Genomic DNA, 15,093 nt, shown 5'->3' on the forward strand with positions numbered 1-15,093 from the left:
GTTACAGCAGCAAAGGGGGGACCAACTCCATATTAATGCCCATGATTTTGGAATGAGATGTTTGACGAGCAGGTGTCCACATACACTACGATACTAAAAGTCTCTCTCTATTTTGCGTGGGAATACTTTGGAACAGATTTCCAAAATTAATTGCACTTGGAACCAAATTGCTGGTCTTTCTTCTTTGTCCAACAATAAAAAAACATTTTTTTTTTTTCATGCTCAATAAACTTGGGGGGACAAATGAAATCACACGCGTGCCCGCCAGTTGGGGAACCCTAGTATAGATTAACAATTGATTGGTGCCCGATTAGAGCCTGTGGTGATATTACTCTAAACAGAACAGAAATCATTCTTTATTCTCCAAATCAGTGTAGGTGCACAGATAAGCATGCATTTTCTTCCTGCTTTGAACAAGATGAAACAAGAGAGAAAATATATGTATATATATTTGTTATTTTCATGCTATCATTTGCCATTAAGAGTGTTTTAATCATGCTGGTGCTCTGATGTCCCCCACATTAGAAATATATTGAGCCTCCTTTTCCGTCCCAGATTGGTTGAGTGTTTACTGAGAATCTGCTTTAGGGATGAGAAGAAGTTAGGCTATAATAAAATACTGGTGGAATACTAAATGAAGGCAACGTACTAGCAACATCTGAGCCGGCTCCGACTTCACTCACTCCCAGACAGGCCACTTTGTCTCCCATTATGGAGGGCAGCAGAAACTCCTTCTTCAGCTCTGTAGAGCCAAACCTACAGTATATGCCATTTAGCACAGTGTCACAACACACAGAGACAATGTGGTTAAAGAGCTGATCAAGTAACTGCTCTGTTAGACTTCCAGTCATTGAGCTAACGCTAGTTAGCTTCTTTCAAACTGCACATAGAAACATAACAATGGAATTCATCTGACCCTGGGCAAGTAGAAAAAGGGCTTAGTTGCCAAAACCTTGCACTTATTTTGCTATGTATAATGAATAGCATACATACAGCTGCTTGACTCATCATCAACACAATATATTCTGAAGTATTTAAACATCTGTCAAGGATTACTTGTAGAAGCCACTAAGTCCTAGTTTTGGTTTGTTGGTGTGCATATTGAAGCGGAGATGTCAGAAGAGTGGGTTGTCTCAAAGTCTTCAAAAAAGCTTGACTTTACAAAGGTTTCTTGTGTGTGTGTGTGTGTGTGTGTGTGTGTCAGTGGGAATCAGAGACTAATTTATGCAGTTTAGAAATAAAATTACATTGGGAAGGGTGGGGTGGGAGACAAAGGGGGGGGGTGTCCAAAGGGAAAAAGCTATGTGATTGTGCAATTGATTGTATGTCTTTACATTCCTCTATTAAAATATTATACAAAATAAAAATGAAATGACTTGCTTGATTGGCTCATAATGAAAATAACATGTCTATGGGCCAGATGGGTGCATATACATTACCTGGCCAGGGCAGGTGTGGCCATATCAGTCTGGACTCCAATGGCCATGGGGATGCCTCCACAGCGGATGTTACCCAGCTCCTCTGACACGGCTATACTGTAGCTGAAGTCCAGACCCAGGCCTCCATACTCTGCACAGAACACATAAACACAATGACTACCAACCTGAAGAACTCACTTCTGTAATCATGAAGTGCTTTGAGAGGCTGGTTATGGCATACATTAACTCCACCATCCCATCCCCTCTAGACCCACTCCAATGTGTATAACACCCCAACAGATCCATAGATGATGCAATCTCAATTGCTCTCAACCTGCTCCACTGCAGCCCCGTCGATGAGAATGGGGGCGTGCTCGGTCCTCTTTCCTGTAGTCCACAATCATCTCCTCTGTCTTGATCATGTTGAGTGAGAGGTTGTTGTCCTGGCACCACATGGTCAGGTCTCTGACCTCCTCCCTACAGGCTGTCTTGTCTGTGATCAGGCCTACCACTGTTGTGTCATCGCCAAACTTAATGATGGTGTTGTAGTCGTGCCTGGCCGTGCAATCATGAGTGAACAGGGAGTACAGGAGAGGACTGAGCACGTACCCCTGAGGGGCCCCTGTGTTGAGGATCAGCGTGGCGGATGTGTTGTTACCAACCCTTACCCCCTGGGGGGGTGGCGTTAGGAAGTTCAGGATCCAGTTGCAGAGGGAGGTGTTTAGTCCCAGGGTCCTTAGCTTATTGATGAGCTTTGAGGGCACTATGGTGTTGAATGCTGAGCTGTAGTCAATGAATAGCATTCTCATTCTCTATTTTGTACAGGTGGGAAAGGGCAGTGTGGAGTGCAATAGAGATAGAGATCGCATCATCTGTGTATCTGGCGGTATGCAAATTGGAATGGGTCTAGGGTTTCTGGAATAATAGTGTTGTGAGCCATGACCAGCCTTTCGAAAGCAGTTCATGGCTACAGACGTGAGTGCTACAGGTCGGTAGTCATTTAGGCAGGTTACCTTAGTGTTCTTGGGCACAGGCACTATGGTGATCTGCTTAAAACATGTTGGTATTACAGACTCGGACAGGGAGAGGTTGAAAATGTCAGTGAAGACACTTGCCAGTTGGTCAGCGCATGCTCACAGTACACGTCCTGCTAATCCGTCTGGCCCTGCGACCTTGTGACTGTTGACCTGTTTAAAGTTCTTACTCACATCGGCTGCGGAGAGCGTGATCACACAGTCTTCCAGAACAGCTGGTGCTCTCATGCATGTTTCAGTGTTATTTGCCTCGAAGCGAGCATAGAAGTAGTTTAGCTCGTCTGGTAGGCTCGTGTCACTGGGCAGCTCTCGGCTGTGCTTCCCTTTGCAGTCTGTAATAGTTTGCAAGCCCTGCCACATCTGACGACCATCGGAGCCGGTGTAGTACGATTTGATCTTAGTCCTGTATTGAAGCTTTGCCTGTTTGATGGTTCATCGGAGGGCATAGAGGGATTTCTTATAAGCTTCCAGGTTAGAGTCCCGCTCCTTGAAAGCGGCAGCTCTAGCCTTTAGCTCAGTGTGGATGTTGCCTGTAATCCATGGCTTCTGGTTGGACAACGTCATCGATGCACATACTGATTAAACCAATGACTAATGTGGTGTACTCCTCAATGCCATCTGAGGAATCCCGGAACATATTCAGTCTGTGCTAGCAAAACAGTTCTGTAGCTTAGCATCTGCTTCATTTTTATTGATCTAGTCACTGGTGCTTCCTGCTTTAATTTTTGCTTGTGATCAGGAATTAGGAGGATAGAATTATTGTCAGTTTTGCCAAATGGAGGGCGAGGGAGAGCTTTGTACACGTCTCTGTGTGTGGAGTAAAGGTGGTCCAGAGTTTTTATTCCTCTGGTAGCACATTTAACATGCTGCTAGAAATTTGGTAAAACTGATTTAAGTTTCCCTACTAGGAGCGCTGCCTCTGGGTGAGCGTTTTCTTGTTTGCTTATGTCGGAATACATCTCATTCAATGCTGTCTCAGTGCTTGCTTCTGACTGAGGTGGTATGTAAACAGATAAGAAAAATACACATGAAAACTCTCTAGGTAGGTAGTGTGGTCTACAGTTTATCATGAGATGCTCTACCTCATGAGAGCAATAACGCGAGACTTCCTTAGATATCATGTACCAGCTGTTATTTACAAAAATACATTTTTATTTATTTATTTCACCTTTATTTAACCAGGTAGGCAAGTTGAGAACAAGTTCTCATTTACAATTGCGACCTGGCCAAGATAAAGCAAAGCAGTTCGACAGATACAACGACACAGAGTTACACATGGAGTAAAACAAACATACAGTCAATAATACAGTATAAACAAGTCTATATACAATGTGAGCAAATGAGGTGAGAAGGGAGGTAAAGGCAAAATGGCCATGGTGGCAAAGTAAATACAATATAGCAAGTAAAACACTGGAATTGTAGCTTTGCAATGGAAGAATGTGCAAAGTAGAAATAAAAATAATGGGGTGCAAAGGAGCAAAATTAATTAATTAATTAAATACAGTTGGGAAAGAGGTAGTTGTTTGGGCTAAATTATAGGTGGGCTATGTACAGGTGCAGTAATCTGTAAGATGCTCTGACAGTTGGTGCTTAAAGCTAGTGAGGAAGATAAGTGTTTCCAGTTTCAGAGATTTTTGTAGTTCGTTCCAGTCATTGGCAGCAGAGAACTGGAAGGAGAGGCGGCCAAAGAAAGAATTGGTTTTGGGGGTGACTAGAGAGATATACCTGCTGGAGCGTGTGCTACAGGTGGGAGATGCTATGGTGACCAGCGAGCTGAGATAAGGGGGGACTTTACCTAGCAGGGTCTTGTAGATGACATGGAGCCAGTGGGTTTGGCGACGAGTATGAAGCGAGGGCCAGCCAACGAGAGCGTACAGGTCGCAATGGTGGGTAGTATATGGGGCTTTGGTGACAAAACGGATTGCACTGTGATAGACTGCATCCAATTTGTTGAGTAGGGTATTGGAGGCTATTTTGTAAATGACATCGCCAAAGTCGAGGATTGGTAGGATGGTCAGTTTTACAAGGGTATGTTTGGCAGCATGAGTGAAGGATGCTTTGTTGCGAAATAGGAAGCCAATTCTAGATTTACCTTTGGATTGGAGATGTTTGTTAAGGGTCTGGAAGGAGAGTTTACAGTCTAACCAGACACCTAAGTATTTGTAGTTGTCCACGTATTCTAAGTCAGAGCCGTCCAGAGTAGTGATGTTGGACAGGCGGGTAGGTGCAGGTAGCGATCGGTTGAAGAGCATGCATTTAGTTTTACTTGTATTTAAGAGCAATTGGAGGCCACGGAAGGAGAGTTGTATGGCATTGAAGCTTGCCTGGAGGGTTGTTAACACAGTGTCCAAAGAAGGGCCAGAAGTATACAGAATGGTGTCGTCTGCGTAGAGGTGGATCAGAGACTCACCAGCAGCAAGAGCGACCTCATTGATGTATACAGAGAAGAGAGTCGGTCCAAGAATTGAACCCTGTGGCACCCCCATAGAGACTGCCAGAGGTCCGGACAGCAGACCCTCCGATTTGACACACTGAACTCTATCAGAGAAGTAGTTGGTGAACCAGGCGAGGCAATCATTTGAGAAACCAAGGCTGTTGAGTCTGCTGATGAGGATGTGGTGATTGACAGAGTCGAAAGCCTTGGCCAGATCAATGAATACGGCTGCACAGTAATGTTTCTTATCGATGGCGGTTAAGATATCGTTTAGGACCTTGAGCGTGGCTGAGGTGCACCCATGACCAGCTCTGAAACCAGATTGCATAGCAGAGAAGGTATGGTGAGATTCGAAATGGTCTGTAATCTGTGTGTTGACTTGGCTTTCGAAGACCTTAGAAAGGCATGGTAGGATAGATATAGGTCTGTAGCAGTTTGGGTCAAGAGTGTACCCCCCTTTGAAGAGGGGGATGACCGCAGCTGCTTTCCAATCTTTGGGAATCTCAGACGACACGAAAGAGAGGTTGAACAGGCTAGTAATAGGGGTGGCAACAATTTCGGCAGATAATTTGAGAAATAAAGGGTCCAGATTGTCTAGCCCGGCTGATTTGTAGGGGTCCAGATTTTTCAGCTCTTTCAGAACATCAGCTGAATGGATTTGGGAGAAGGAGAAATGGGGAAGGCTTGGGCGAGTTGCTGTTTGGGGGTGCAGTGCTGTTGACCGGGGTAGGAGTAGCCAGGTGGAAAGCATGGCCAGCCTTAGAAAAATGCTTATTGAAATTCTCAATTATGGTGGATTTATCAGTGATGACAGTGTTTCCTATCTTCAGTGCAGTGGGCAGCTGGGAGGAGGTGTTCTTATTCTCCATGGACTTTACAGTATCCCAGAACTTTTTTGAGTTAGTGTTGCAGGAAGCAAATTTCTGCTTGAAAAAGCTAGTCTTGGCTTTTCTAACTGCCTGTGTATAACGGTTTCTAGCTTCCCTGAACAGCTGCATATCACGGGGGCTGTTCGATGCTAATGCAGAACGCCATAGGATGTTTTTGTGTTGGTTAAGGGCAGTCAGGTCTGGGGAGAACCAAGGGCTATATCTGTTCCTGGTTCTAAATTTCTTGAATGGGGCATGTTTATTTAAGATTGTTAGGAAGGCATTTAAAAAAAATATCCAGGCATCCTCTACTGACGGGATGAGATCAATATTGTCAGGATTTGGCCAGGGTTGTTCCAGTTTTTGGTCACTAGATGCCCCCATTGTGCCTTTTGACCTTTTGTTTTCCCTTGATCCCCATTATTATTTGCACCTGTGCCTCGTTTCCCCTGATTGTATTTAAACCCTTTGTTTTCCTCAGTCCTTTGCTCTGTGTTTGTATGTTAGCACCCAGCCCTAGTACTCTGTGAACTCTTGTTGATCCCGGTGGACTCTCTTGTGGAATTCTGTTTTTTGTTTTTGTTTGTTTGTTTTTGAGTATTTTTTGAGGCTTTTTGTGCTATACCTTCCACCTTGTGCATTTACCTTTTTGTCTTGGAGGATTACCTTTGTTCTTGTGGAATTCCTTTTGAAGTTGTGGAGTTACATGTTTTCCTGAAGAACTTCATTTTTTACTTCATTAAATACATCGTCTCAAGTACTGCTGTGTCTGCCTCATCTTCTGGTTTCTGCCAACTATTCGTGGCTCAGTTGGTTAAGTGACTGTTTCTCACTCCGGAGACCCGGGTTCGTAACCGGGTCCTGACAAATATCCTTCCAGGATACCCCGGCCAGGTCGATTAGAAAGGCCTGCTCGCTGAAGTGTTTCAGGGAGCGTTTTACAGTGATGAGTGGAGGTCGTTTGACCGCTGACCCATTACGGATGCAGGCAATGAGGCTGAGATCTTGGTTGAAGACAGCAGAGGTGTATTTAGAGGGGAAGTTGGTTAGGATGATATCTATGAGGGTGCCCGTGTTTAAGGCTTTGGGGGGGTACCTGGTAGGTTCATTGATAATTTGTGTGAGATTGAGGGCATCAAGTTTAGATTGTAGGATGGCTGGGGTGTTAAGCATGTTCCAGTTTAGGTCGCCTAGCAGCACGAGCTCTGAAGATAGATGGGGGGCAATCAGTTCACATATGGTGTCCAGAGCACAGCTGGGGGCAGAGGGTGGTCTATAGCAGGCGGCAACGGTGAGAGACTTGTTTTTAGAGAGGTGGATTTTTAAAAGTAGAAGTTCAAATTGTTTGGGTACAGACCTGGATAGTAGGACAGAACTCTGCAGGCTATCTTTGCAGTAGATTGCAACACCGACCCCTTTGGCAGTTCTATCTTGTCTGAAAATGTTGTAGTTTGGAATTAAAATTTCTGAATTTTTGGTGGTCTTCCTAAGCCAGGATTCAGACACAGCTAGAACATCCGGGTTGGCAGAGTGTGCTAAAGCAGTGAATAGAACAAACTTAGGGAGGAGGCTTCTAATGTTAACATGCATGATACCAAGGCTATTACGGTTACAGAAGTCATCAAAAGAGAGCGCCTGGGGAATAGGAGTGGAGCTAGGCACTGCAGGGCCTGGATTCACCTCTACATCGCCAGAGGAACATAGGAGGAGAAGAATAAGGGTGCGGCTAAAAGCAATAAGAATTGGTCGTCTAGAACGTCTGGAACAGAGAGTAAAATAAGGTTTCTGGGGGCGATAAAATAGCATCAAGGTATAATGTACAGACAACGGTATGGTAGGATATGAATACAGTGGAGGTAAACCTAGGTATTGAGTGATGAAGAGAGAGATATTGTCTCTAGAAACATCATTGAAACCAGGAGATGTCATTGCATGTGTGGGTGGTGGAACTAATAAATTGGGTAAGGTATAGTGAGCAGGACTAGAGGCTCTACAGTGAAATAAGCCAATAAACATTAACCAGAACAGCAATGGACAAGACATATTGACATTAAGGAGAGGCATCCTTAGTCGAGTGATCAAAAGGGTCCAGTGAGTGGGGAGGTTGGTTGGGGGTCACGGCGATTTAGACAGCTAGCCAAGCCATCGGTAGCAAACTAGCATAGGATGGAGGTCGGTTGTTAGCCACCTCTTGCGTTCCGTCAGTAGATTAGTGGGGTTCCGTGTGGTAGAGGGGATTAATCCAAATCACACAAAAAAACAAAAAAACAATAGATATAATTATAGAGGCCCATAAACATAATAATAATAAAAATAAATAAATAGTCAGATTGTCTATTCTGAGAGCAGCCGGTAAGACAGCTAACGGTTAGCAGGCCGCAGATGGGCGTTCAGGTAACGTCGCGACGGAGGAGCCAGCCGGATCTCCTTCGGGTAGATAACGTCGGCAGTCCAGTTGTGAAGGCCCGGTGGGGCTCCGCGTAGGCAGTAAAACGGGTCCGGATAGGTGATTGCAGCCCAGGAGTGATTGGCGGAGCTCAGGAGTGATTGACGGAGCTGGCTAGCTCCGGAGTAATTGATGTTTGCTCCGGAATCGACGAAAGCAGATAGTCACACGGATAGCAGCTAGCTAGCTGTGAGATCCGGGTATGAATGTCCAGAGAGCAGTTGAAATCCAGGGACATGGAGAGAAAAATTGGTCCGGTATGTTCCGTTCCGAGCCGCGCTGCGCCGTACGAAACTGGCGATAGATTTTCGAGCTAAAGGATAGCTGATGACCACAAACCGTGGTTAGCTGAATACTAACGATTTGCCAGTAAAGAAACTAACTAGCTTCTGAACTAGCTTCTGATTAGCTTCTGGATTAGCTTCTGGGCTAGCTTCTGGCTAGTTTCTGGCCAACTTCTTGGAGTTTTCTGGCAAGCTTCTGGCTAGCTTCTTGGAGGATTGCAGATTTGAGGTAAATATTACTTATTTATAAATATAAATTGGTGAGGCGAGTTGCAGGAGAGTGTTTTGAAGATGAGTTGGTGGAAAATAAAAATAAAATGTATGTGAATAAAAGTTGTAAATATATATATATACAGGACACGACAAGACGAGGACAAAAGACGTCTGAACTGCTATGCCATCTCGGATATGACTTGGACTTGACATGGTCCGAAGCCCCTTGTCTTACCAGATGCCGATGTTCTATCCTGCCAGTACAACGTATAACCAGCCAGCTGTATGTTGATGGTGTCGTCGTTCAGCCACGTCTCCGTGAAGCATAAGATATTACCGTTTTGAATGTTCTGTTGGTAGTTTAATCTTCCGCGTAGGTCGTCTATTTTATTGTCCAAAGATTGCACGTTTGCTAGCAGAATGGAAGGAAGTGGGGGTTTATTCGATCGCCTACGAATTCTCAGATGGCAGCCCGCCCTCCGGCCCTTTTTTCTCCTCCTCCTCTTCACGCAAATCACGGGGATCTGGGCCTATTCCCGAGAAAGCAGTATATTGTTCACGTCGGCCTCGTCCGACTCATTAAAGGAATGAAAGGATTCTGTCAGTCCTTGGTGAGTAATCACAGTCCTGATGAAGTTATTTCCGGTCATAAGAGATGGTAGCGGCAATATTATCTGCAAAATAAGTAAAACAACAAGTTACAAACAATGTAAATAAACAAATAAAAATCACAAACGGTTGGGGGCACGTAAAACATCTGCCTTCTCCGGCGCCACTCTTGAGCGCTACTCTCATATTGTTAGGGCTCATTTAGCTATAGATGGGCTTATAATGGAGTTATATAGAGCTTATGAAGTGCTTACAACTATTCCATTGAGATATACACAGTTGAAGTCAGAAGTTTACATACACCTTAGCCAAATACATTTAATCTCAGTTTTTCACAATTCTTGACATTTAATCCTAGTAAAAATTCCCTGTTTTAGGTCTGTTAGGATCACCACTTTATTTTAAGAATGTGAAATGTCAGAATAATAGTAGAGAGAAATGTTTATTTCAGCTTTTATTTATTTAGTCAAATTCCCAGTGGGTCAGAAGAATACATACACTCAATTAGTATTTGGTAGCATTGCCTTTAAATTTTTTAACTCGGGTCAAATGGTTCAGGTAGCCTTCCACAAGCTTCCCACAACAAGTTGGGTGAATTTTGGCCCATTCCTCCTGACAGAGCTGGTGTAACTGAGTCAGGTTTGTAGGCCTCCTTGCTTGCACACGCTTTTTCAGTTCTGCCCACACATTTTCTATAGGATTTAGGTCAGGGCTTTGTGATGGCCACTCCAATACCTTGACTTTGTTGTCCTTAAGCCATTTTGCCACAACTTTGGAAGTATGCTTGGGGTCATTGTCCATTTGGAAGACCCATTTGCGACCAAGCTTTAACTTCCTGACTGATGTCTTGAGATGTTGCTTCAATATATCCACATGTGCTTCACGGTTGGGATGGTGTTCTTCGGTAAGCAAGCACCCCCCTTTTTTCTCCAAACATAACGATGGTCATTATGGCCAAACAGTTCTATTTTTGTTTCATCAGACCAGAGGACATTTCTCCAAAAAGTACGATCTTTGTCCCCATGTACAGTTGCAAACCGTAGTCTTGCTTTTTTATGGTGGTTTTGGAGCAGTGGCCTTTCAGGTTATGTCGATATAGGACTTGTTTTACTGTGGATATATATACTTTTGTACCTGTTTCCTCCAGCATCTTCACAAGGTCCTTTGCTGTTGTTCTGGGATTGTTTGCACTTTTTGCAGCAAAGTACGTTCATCTCTAGGACACAGAACGCGTCTCGTTCCTGAGCGGTATGACGGCTGCCTGGTCTCATGGTGTTTATACTTGCGTACTATTGTTTGTACAGATGTGTGGTACCTTCAGGTGTTAGGTAATTGCTACCAAGTATGAACCAGTCTTGAGGACGTCTATCATTTTTGGGCTGATTTATTTGGATTTTCCCATGATGTCAAGCAAAGAGGCACTGAGTTTGAAGGTAGGCTTAGAAATACATCCACAGGTACACCTCCAATTGACTCAAATGATGTCAATTAGCCTATCAGAAGCTTCTAAAGCCGTGACATAATTTCCTGCATTTTTCCAAGCTGTTTAAAGGCACAGTCAACTTAGTGTATGTAAACGTCTGACCCACTGGAATTGTCACACAGTGAATCATAAGTGAAATAATCTGTCTGTAAATGTAAGGGTTTTCCTGTGGTGAAGTAGAGGAGGACCAAAACGCAGCGTGGTTATATTGATTCATGTTTAATAAAAACAGATAAACATGAACACTACAAAACAATAAACGTGGAAAACCAAAAACAGCCCTATCTGGTGCAAAACACAGAGACAGGAACAAAGACACTAAGGACAATCACCCACCAACACACAGTGAAACCCAGGCTACCTAAGTATGATTCTCAATCAGAGACAACTAATGACACCTACCTCTGATTGAGAACCATACTAGGCCGAAACATAGAAATACCCCAAAACATAGAAAAACAAACATAGACTGCCCACCCAACTCACGCCCTGACCATACTAAATAATGACAAAACAACGGAAATAAAGGTCAGAATGTGACAGTAAACAATCTTTGGAAAATTGTTTGTCATGCACAAAGTAGATATCTTAACCAACTTGCAAAAACTATTGTTGGTTAACAAGAAATTTGTGGAGTGGTTGAAAAACGAGTTTTAATGACTCCAACCTAAGTGGATGTAAACTTCCGACTTCAACTGTATATATGTGTATTATTTATATATACACTGCTCAAAAAAATAAAGGGAACACTAAAATAACACATCCTAGATCTGAATGAATTAAATATTCTTATTAAATACTTTTTTCTTTACATAGTTGAAAGTGCTGACAACAAAATCACACAAAAATGATCAATGGAAATCAAATTGATCAACCCATGGAGGTCTGGATTTGGAGTCACACTCAAAATTAAAGTGGAAACACCACACTACAGGCTGATCCAACTTTGATGTAATGTCCTTAAAACAAGTCAAAATGAGGCTCAGTAGTGTGTGTGGCCTCCACGTGCCTATATGACCTCCCTACAACGCCTGGGCATGCTCCTGATGAGGTGGTGGATGGTCTCCTGAGGGATCTCCTCCCAGACCTGGACTAAAGCATCCACCAACTCCTGGACAGTCTGTGGTGCAACGTGGCGTTGGTGGATGGAGCGAGACATGATGTCCCAGATGTGCTCAATTGGATTCAGGTCTGGGGAACGGGCGGGCCAGTCCATAGCATCAATGCCTTCCTCTTGCAGGAACTGCTGACACACACCAGCCACATGAGGTCTAGCATTGTCTTACATTAGGAGGAACCCAGGGCCAACCGCACCAGCATATGGTCTCACAAGGGGTCTGAGGATCTCATCTCGGTACCTAATGGCAGTCAGGCTACCTCTGGCGAGCACATGGAGGGCTGTGCGGCCCCCCAAAAAATGCCACCCCACACCATGACTGACCCACCGCAAAACCGGTCATGCTGGAGGATGTTGCAGGCAGCAGAACGTTCTCCACGGCGTCTCCAGACTCTGTCACGTCTGTCACATGTGCTCAGTGTGAACCTGCTTTCATCTGTGAAGAGCACAGGGCGCCAGTGGCAAATTTGCCAATCTTGGTGTTCTCTGGCAAATGCCAAACGTCCTGCACGGTGTTTGGCTGTAAGCACAACCCCCACCTGTGGACGTCAGGCCCTCATACCACCCTCTCACCCTCATGGAGTCTGTTTCTGACCGTTTGAGCAGACACATGCACATTTGTGGCCTGCTGGAGGTCATTTTGCAGGGCTCTGGCAGTGCTCCTCCCGCTCCTCCTTGCACAAAGGCGGAGGTAGCGGCCCTCCTTCTGGGTTGTTGCCCTCCTACGGCCTCCTCCACGTCTCCTGATGTACTGGCCTGTCTCCTGGTAGCGCCTCCATGCTCTGGACGCTACGCTGACAGACACAGCAAACCTTCTTGCCACAGCTCGCATTGATGTGCCATTCTGGATGAGCTGCACTACCCGAGCCACTTGTGTAGGTTGTAGACTCCGTCTCATGCTACCACTAGAGTGAAAGCACCGCCAGCATTCAAAAGTGACCAAAACATCAGCCAGGAAGCATAGGAACTGAGAAGTGGTCTGTGGTCACCACCTGCAGAACCACTCCTTTATTGGGGGTGTCTTGCTAATTGCCTATAATTTCCACCTGTTGTCTATTCCATTTGCACAACAGCATATTACATTTATTGTCAATCAGTGTTGCTTCCTAAGTGGACAGTTTGATTTCACAGAAGTGTGATTGACTTTGAGTTACATTGTGTTGTTTAAGTGTTCCCTTTATTTTTTTGAGCAGTATATATATAATGTTAAGCCATGCCTCCTTGCCTGTGCAACATTTCCTCATCTCCCACTCCTTCTTATGCAAATATACCCAATGCTTCTCCCTCTTTTTCTCCTGCCCTGCTACAGAGTCCAAGGTGCTAAAGGAGCTCCTTAAACTTGCCCCCAAAAAAACATCTGGGTCAGATGGTTTATACCCTTTCTTCTTTAAGGTTGCTGCCCCTATCATCGCCAAGCCTATCTCCAACCTTTTTACCCTGTCTCTCCTTTCTGGGAGGTTTCCATTGCTTGGAAGGCAGCCACTGTTCGTCCTTTATTTAAAGGGGAGATCAAGCTGATCCTAACTGTTATAGGCCTATTTCTATTTTGCCCTGTTACTCAAAAGTGTTGGTAACAATCAACTGACTGGCTTTCTTGATGTGTATAGTATTCTTTCGGGTATGCAATCTGGTTTCCGCTCAGTTTATTGATGTGTCAGTGCAACCTTAAAGGTCCTCGATGATGTCACCATTGCCCTTGATTCTAAGCAATGTTGTGCTGCTATTTTTATTGACTTTGCCAAAGCTTTCGATACGGTAGACTGTTCCATTCTTGTGGGCTGGTTAAGGAGTATTGGTGTCTCTGATGGGTCTTTGGCCTGATTTGCTAATTACCTCTCTCAAAGAGTGCAGTGTATGAAGTCAAGATATGCTGTCTCAGCCACTGCCTGTCACCAAGGGAGTACCCGAAGGCTCGATCCTAAGCCCCATGCTCTTCTCAATTTACATCAACAACATAGCTCAGGCAGCTCTCTCATCCATTTATATGCAGATGATAGTCTTATACTCAGCTTGCCCCTCTTCGGGTTTTGTGTTAAATGCTCTACAAAAAAGCTTTCTTAGTGTCCAGCAAGCTTTCTCTGTCCTTAACCTTGTTCTGAACACCTCCAAAACAAATGTCATGTGGTGTGGTAAGAAGAATGCCCTTCTCCCCACAGGTGTGATTACTACCGCTGAGGGTTTAGAGCTTGAGGTAAGTCACCTCATACAAGTCCTTGGGAGTATGGCTAGACAGTACACTGTCCTTCTCTCAGCACATATCAAAGCTGCAGACTAAAGTTAAATCTAGACTTGGTTTCCACTATCGTAATCGGTCCCTTTTCACCCCAGCTGCCAAACTAACCGTGATTCAGATGACCATCCTACCCAAGTGTAACAGGGTTATATTGGTGATTCCCCTTGCCACTTTATTGTTAAGCCAATGGGTTTTTGGTTTGAGTTTGTCTTGCCTTCACCTACTCAACATGGCATCTTATTGGCTGGTTTGCATGGCTTGCTTACGAGAGGGGATGTTCCAGTTAGAATCGTCCCAGTGAACAAGCACCAAACCAGCGGTAAGTTGTTAGTTGCAAAGCACTGTACATCAAAAGTGATTTTTATACTCTCAAGTGATGATTTAAATGTACAATTTATATCAAATTGTTTGTAAATGTTATTCAAACATCACACATAAGTTGCAGCGGTTTTTTGCAAATATTTGTTGTGCATTTTGTTGTAAAGAATTCCCGCCAGTACTAGCTAGCAATTTACTGTGTCTGGTGGGGGGGGTTCATATATTTTGTACAGTGCGTGAGTGCAGAGTTGGATGGTGAGATGTGCATTACATGACGTGCAATTTTGTGCCGTTCCTATCAGGTACATTGTTAAAGATATTATATTGTATATTGTGATTGTATTATTTTGGTAACTAGCCCAGTGAACAAGCACCAAACCAGCGTGCGTGAGTGCAGAATTGGATGGTGAGATGTGCATTGCATGACGTGCAATTTTGTGCCGTTCCTATCAGAATAAATCTACATGACTGGTGCTACATGTTGGAGTTCCTTGTCGATGACTGATTGTACACAACGCAAGAAGAGTACTGTTACACATGCTGATTACGGAGACGTAATTTATAGATCGGCAGGTAAGGGTGCTCTTGAGCGGCTAGGTGTTCTTTACCAATCGGCCATCAGATTTGCCAACAAT

The 15,093-nt window shown here is 44.3% G+C and overlaps 1 long non-coding RNA gene across 1 annotated transcript in view; it reads right to left on the minus strand.

The window, feature by feature from the left end:
- Positions 1 to 447: 447 nt before the first annotated feature.
- LOC135571476 (uncharacterized) overlaps positions 448 to 15,093 on the minus strand; it is a 29,657-nt gene continuing 15,011 nt past the window's right edge. Inside the window, exons 2-3 of the long non-coding RNA XR_010463851.1 lie at positions 1,440 to 1,569; positions 448 to 756 (exon numbers count right to left, since the gene is read on the minus strand). This is a non-coding gene — a long non-coding RNA (uncharacterized LOC135571476). The remainder of the gene's footprint in view (positions 757 to 1,439; positions 1,570 to 15,093) is intronic.

Source organism: Oncorhynchus nerka, linkage group LG4 (genome assembly GCF_034236695.1).
Source record: "Oncorhynchus nerka isolate Pitt River linkage group LG4, Oner_Uvic_2.0, whole genome shotgun sequence".
NCBI lineage: Eukaryota > Metazoa > Chordata > Actinopteri > Salmoniformes > Salmonidae > Oncorhynchus > Oncorhynchus nerka.